General features: G+C 34.3%; 1 pseudogene; it reads right to left on the reverse strand.

Moving 5' to 3' along the window:
• Positions 1-3,944: 3,944 nt before the first annotated feature.
• LOC127557317 (E3 ubiquitin-protein ligase RNF126-like) lies at positions 3,945-5,680 on the reverse strand (annotated as a pseudogene).
• Between the last annotated feature and the right edge of the window lie 1,316 nt (positions 5,681-6,996).

The raw sequence follows: 6,996 nt of genomic DNA on the forward strand, positions 1-6,996 counted from the left end.
TGAGCCTAGTTTTTATGAGGAATGTGCAGAGTGATTAGCTGAAGCAATTGCATAGAAATGATTGGGAATAGAAACAGGCATTATACTATTCAATCGCAGTTCATTGGAAAGATTTGATTTAATGGTAATGCGATGAAGAGATATGGTACAGAAAAGATATCTGGTCAGTATCTTTGCTTGATTGTGTTTCTAGAACTGAAGTGCATTCAGAAGCAATGGAACAAAGCCAGACCATTCATTTATTTTCGGTATTACTCCTGACTCTGTTCTGGTGAGAAGTGCAATAATGTTAAAAAAGGAGATACCTGAGGCCCTCTCCATCAGAAGATGATATGTGGCCTGTGAACATAGATACACTTTGGTTCTTTGCTTTGGAATTGTGATTTTCATTCTACATAAAAGATACTAGAGATAATTATCACCTTGTGACATTATGCCATTTGTAGTCAAGTATTCAAGACTCTGCTTGGTTTGGCATCTAGCACAATATCAAAATCCTGAAGTTAAGAATGACCTTCATATTCTAGCCAATGGGTCACTGAGATAGAAAATTCATCCAGCAATGATGCCGTTTTTAGATGTAAATTAGTTGGGGCTTTAAGTCTGAGTCTACTTTTCTTGGGGACTGAAGTAGTATTGATGCAAATATCTCTTCCTAGAATTTGAATAGAAATGTTTGCAATTCTGTTTCCGTTATAACTTTGAAATAAATTATCTTTTCAAAAAGCTAATTGACATTAATTGTTGAGATAGAACTGGGGCATCAATCATTGATTGCTACCAGTGAGGGAGAACACACCAGAATAGGAAACTGAGCCAGTAAAAGGAGTGATATTCAACCTTTAGGGATATCCCTAGGTCTTTGAGGAGGATATATACAATTTTATTTTGGAAGAATTGGGACAGAGCACTTGCTAAAGAGAAATTTTTTTTTTTCCTTAGAGCACTATGCTCCTAGTGATGAAGTAAAAAACAATCCTGCCTGAAAGTGTAAAAAGCAGAACATTTTTTAAACATTTATTTTTAAAATTTTGAGTTTCATATTCTTTCCTTTCCTCCAGCTCCTCCATTAGAAGACAATGATACCTGTTTTATTTGGAATCAAAAGCAGAACATTTTCAATAAATATTTTTAAAATAATTTTGGGAAGATTTAATTAATTCCATGATTCTTCTCACCTGACAAACTAAAATTTATATATCCCATAGAAAGATTTTGGTCGACAAATACTACAATAAAAATGATTTATATACCCCCAAATTCCAGTTTTTAGGATAAGTGCTGTTTCACAAAAATGCTAGGTAAACTGGAAAATAATATGTCAGAAACTCAACATAGACTTACATCTCATACCCCATATAAAAATAAGGTCAAAATGTTACATGATTTAGGCATGAAGGATGATACCAAAAGCAAAATAGGAGAGGTAAAATATCCCTAACAAATCTTTGGAGAATGGAGGAAATTATGGCCAAAGAAGAACTAGAGAACATTAAGAAATGTAAAATGGACAACTTTGATTACATTAAATTAAAAGTTTTTGCACAAACAAAATCATTGTAAACAAAATTAAAAGGGAAGCATAAAAATAGGGAAAATGTGTAGCCATTGTTTCTGATAAAACTCTTGTTTCTAAAATCTATGAAGAAATGTGTCAAGTTTATAAGAATACAAGTCAATCTCCAACTGATAAATGGTCAAAGCATGTGAACAATTTTCAGATGAAGAAATTAAAGTCATCTATAGTAACATGAAAAAATATTCTAAATTAGTATTGATTAAAAATGCAAATTAAAAATTTGGTTATCTACCTCTCAGGTACCATATCATACCTCTCAGATTGGCTAATAGGAAAAGATAATGATAAATGTTGGTGGGTTTGTGGGAAAATTGGGACTGATACATTGTGGTGGAATTATAAAATGATCCAACCATTCTGGAGAACAGTTTGGAACTGTGCTAAAAAACCTATCAAACTGTTCTTACCTTTTGATCCAGCAGTGCCATTATTGGATTTGTATCCCAAGGAAATCACAAAAGAGGGGAAAGTACTGATATGTGTAAAAATGTTTGTAGTGGTGCTCCTTTCTAGTGGAAAAGAATTGGAAATTGCATAGATTCCCATAAATGGAACAAATTAAGGCATAAAAAATTAATGGAATATTATTATTTTATAAAAAATGATGAATAAGCTGATTTTAGAAAGGCCTGGAAAGATTTACATGAACTGATGCTGAGAGAAACAAGCAGAACCAGGAACACATTGTACACAGTAACAGCAAGTTTGTCTGATATTCAACCAAGGCAAAGTTCATTCTTCTCAGTGGTTCAGTGATCCAAATATGGATTGTCCCCATTAACTTTGTATGGAAAATGCCAGAGAAAACTTTAGAGATTGAGTGTAAATCAACACATATTATGTTACTTTCTTTTTTCTTTTTCTTGTTTTTTTTTTTTTTTTTTTTTTTTTTTTGTCCTCTTGTTGTTTTTCCTTTTTGTTCTGATTTTCTTTCCCAATATGATTCCCAGGGAAATGTGTTCAAAATTAATACACACACACACACACACACACACACACACATAAATAACCAGAGAAAAAAACAAGAAATTTTTTAAATGATTTATGCTTAATAACTTTATTTTCATTTTGAAATAGCTGTATTTTAAAAGTTTTCAATATATATATTCTTTCTTAAAAAAACAAAACAAAAAAAAAAACAAACAAACAAACAAAAAAACAAAATCTGTAAGAACAACTGACCACTAGTTTCTTTTTGCTAGTTTTTGTTTTGGTCCCAGTCCCAGTGCTCAAGTAATTCAGAGTTAATCTGAGCAGTGAGGCAGGATAGTAGGAGCAAAGGAGAAAGAATGACTAGGGAATGGTGAGAAATATCAGGGAAAAGAGTTTGCAATTAGATTTGTTTCTGGGAACCAGGTGATGAAAGCTGGGGCGTGACAGCTAACTTGGGATAGCAACTGGACAAGTGGACCGTACTTGCCCTAAGAGAATCTTATATTTTTTCCCACAAGTCATGTATCACCTCTTGTTGAGCTAAAAGATCCATTTATTTAATAGTTTAATAATAATAATTACTAATATTTATCAATGTATAAATAAATACATCTGTTAATATATTATATAATTATATATGGTAATGAATAATTTATTAATATATTGATGATGTATTATTATTAATAATAATAATAATTTAAAATTATAAAAACCCTTTCTGTTGTTGAGCATTAGAGGGAGAGGCTATAAAGACAGGTTGAGGGGGAAGAAGACAGCTGGAGAGGGAATGGAAAATTCCTATGTTGGTTGGCAATGAAACAGTCACACTACTCTTGGCCTTCCCACCTGGAAACATTACCCATGTTCCCTCTTAGAGGATCACAAAAGTTGGGTGGAGGAACTTTTGGGGAGAAAGGGGAAAATGAAAAATATTTCAAGTCCACAATCACAGAAATGGCCTAACCACATGTATACTTCATTTCAAACAGACTGGTACCTGCTAGGATCTAAATGAAACATGGTTTATATAACCTGAGGGCTTTCTAAATCAGTGTAATGGTCCTCGGACAGAGCTTCCCTGGAATTGTCAGATGAGTTGGGGACTGGTGAGTGGAGAGAGATAAGAGGTCTAAAGGCCTTTGGTGTTTCAAAAGTTTGTTTAAAAAATAAAATAAAAATGCTTGGTGTCTTGAGGTCTCTCTCACATCTTTCCCCACTCCCACTAATCTCCTGAGTTCATTGTGGGGTGGGGGATTAGCTGCTCCCTTTGACCAGCATGCAGATGGGCCATGGACAGTGTAGAGTTGGGGGCAAAGGTAAAAGAGGGAAGAAAGTTGGAGTGGTTGGTTGTACTGGCTAGTGTTGAGATTGAGATGTTGTGTTTAAGTTATCCTTAAGTACAAACTGGAGAAGGAAGAGAAAGAGGAGAAGAGAAAGAAGAGAAATTCATTCCTGTCAGTCCCCGGGGGATTTGTGACAGTGTTCTGTCTACTTAGCTTTTCTGACACATTGGACTCAAGTGTCATACTTTTCCATCCAAGAAGCACTATACAACTATAGTGGAATAAATGATTCCAAGGCAACTGCCCAACATTCTTACCCAGTGTATAGTCCTTTTTGCATACAGAACATTCTAACCTTGAATTTATGTGTTCCTCTGTAACTTGTATGATGGGAAGGACTTATATTCTCTCTTTGTCTGATTGTGGGGGACCAACATTTTCAAACTGATTAAGTAGCTGTGCACTGATCACAATCAGCCCATTAGCATCCCACAAATAGGTTGGATTTGAAAGCAAAACACCCAATAATGCCCAATCCCAGATTTGATATTGTTGTAGATGTAACAATTCTATTGACCAATTGCTGAATAATCTCTTCTAAATATGAGATGCCTTCCTGCTGGCCTGTTGGCCTGCACACGTGGTGATTGAAGTGGCCCCCAGCTACTGCACTCCATACTAGTGGTGAGATTGGTGATCTAGTTCCTGTCTGTTCTCTGAGTGCTTGGCCTCCTAGATCTGCACCCAAGAGTCAAGGGCAATTCAAAGGTGTCATCAAAAAACCCAAAGGCAAAAGGGGATGTAGCTCTGTGGCAAAGTGAATAAATGCTGGTTCAAATTCTCATAAAATTGTCCAGTCTGATCTGTGGGAGCTGTAGTGGAAATGGAATTATTTTCAGTATTTCTGGTCTCTTTTCCGAGAGCTCATCAATAAAATTGCACTCACACTTTGGGCAGATATAATCCTGTGCTAGGTATCATGGTTTCTCAGCATTATAAAGACAAATAACTTTGAAAAACTTAATTCTGATTAACGTGATGACCAATTGTGGTTTGGGGGGACTAATGATGATCAATGCTACTTGTCTTATTGTGGAGAAATAATGGACTAAGGGAATAGAATAATACTTAAATGTTTTAGAGGGCTCCAATTTGTGAGTTTGTTTTGTTTGATTATGTGTATTTATTACAAGGATTTTTCTTTTCTTTTCTTTAAACTGAATAGAAAAATAAAGTGAAAAGAGAAAACAAAATTTTTTAACATAAAATAAATAGAATTAAAAAAAAATCAGTCTCTTCCTTATTGCTATCCTCACACATTTGGATTCCCAACTTCATTCCAGTCTAATTTAGTATTGTAAAGCCTTAGTCAACACACAAATATGATGTAAAAATGGGATATGCCTTTTTAAGATTAAGATTTCTTTCCCTGTTCCAGTGAACTGAGTTATACCCTTAGAATCTCATCTAAAAATTTGGAATATGTTTAGCATATGAAACAAAGAAAAAGAAAGAAGAGGTAATACAGAATCATCAGATTGTTCCTTTAAAGACTAGGATGTGGACATAGTTGCTATTCTCTGTATTTATAAAGATCCTATTGACATGAGGGTATAGGCAGTGTAGTGAACTGAAAAGTGTTGTTTTGGAGTCAGATTCAATTCAGGGCTCTACTACTTCTAGCTGGAGTGATCTAGAGCAAATCCAGTAACTTCTTTAGGACTTCCTCAGATCTTTCAGTTTTCTTGTTCACTCATTCTTGGCCTCCTTGAAACCACATCCTATCTGGATAGTTAATTTCTACTTACTGTTCACTTATGCATATACCCTTGGATTAATATTTCATATTTTAATTTTCAAGTTTTGGGTTCTTTCTTGCCTCCATGCTTAAGATCCTTGAGCTACCATGGCAACAATAGTTCCTTACAAGAACTTACTAACTCTTGCCCTTCATCTATACTTGATGTGTCTTCCATAAGAATAATAGAGAAGCAATTTCTAATTAATAATATTGACTTTGTATGGCAGAAATTAGGCAAGGACCCACACTTAACACCATATACCAAGATAAGATCAAAATGGGTCCATGACCTAGGCATAAAGAACGAGATTATAAATAAATTAGAGGAACATAGGATAGTTTATCTCTCAGACTTGTGGAGGAGAAAGAAATTTGTGACCAAAGATGAACTAGAGACCATTACTGATCACAAAATAGAACATTTTGATTATTTCAAATTAAAAAGCCTTTGTACAAACAGAACGAATGCAAACAAGATTAGAAGGGAAGCAACAAACTGGGAAAACATCTTTACAGTTAAAGGTTCTGATAAAGGTCTCATTCCCAAAATATATAGAGAACTGACCCTAATTTATAAGAAACCAAGCCATTCTCCAATTGATAAATGATCAAAGGATATGAACAGACAATTTTCAGATGATGAAATTGAAACTATTACCACTCATATGAAAGAGTGTTCCAAATCATTATTGATCAGAGAAATGCAAATTAGGACAACTCTGAGATACCACTACACACCTGTCAGATTGGCTAAGATGACAGGAAAAAATAATGATGAATGTTGGAGGGGATGCGGGAAAAGTGGGACAGTAATGCATTGTTGGTGGAGTTATGAACGAACCCCACCATTCTGGAGAACAATCTGGAATTATTTTCAGTATTTCTGGTCTCTTTTCCGAGAGCTCATCAATAAAATTGCACTCACACTTTGGGCAGATATAATCCTGTGCTAGGTATCATGGTTTCTCAGCATTATAAAGACAAATAACTTTGAAAAACTTAATTCTGATTAACGTGATGACCAATTGTGGTTTGGGGGGACTAATGATGATCAATGCTACTTGTCTTATTGTGGAGAAATAATGGACTAAGGGAATAGAATAATACTTAAATGTTTTAGAGGGCTCCAATTTGTGAGTTTGTTTTGTTTGATTATGTGTATTTATTACAAGGGTTTTTCTTTTCTTTTCTTTAAACTGAATAGAAAAATAAAGTGAAAAGAGAAAACAAAATTTTTTAACATAAAATAAATAGAATTTAAAAAAAAATCAGTCTCTTCCTTATTGCTATCCTCACACATTTGGATTCCCAACTTCATTCCAGTCTAATTTAGTATTGTAAAGCCTTAGTCAACACACAAATATGATGTAAAAATGGGATATGCCTTTTTAAGATTAAGA

The sequence above is a fragment of the Antechinus flavipes genome, chromosome 3, assembly GCF_016432865.1.
Source record: "Antechinus flavipes isolate AdamAnt ecotype Samford, QLD, Australia chromosome 3, AdamAnt_v2, whole genome shotgun sequence".
Taxonomy (NCBI): domain Eukaryota; kingdom Metazoa; phylum Chordata; class Mammalia; order Dasyuromorphia; family Dasyuridae; genus Antechinus; species Antechinus flavipes.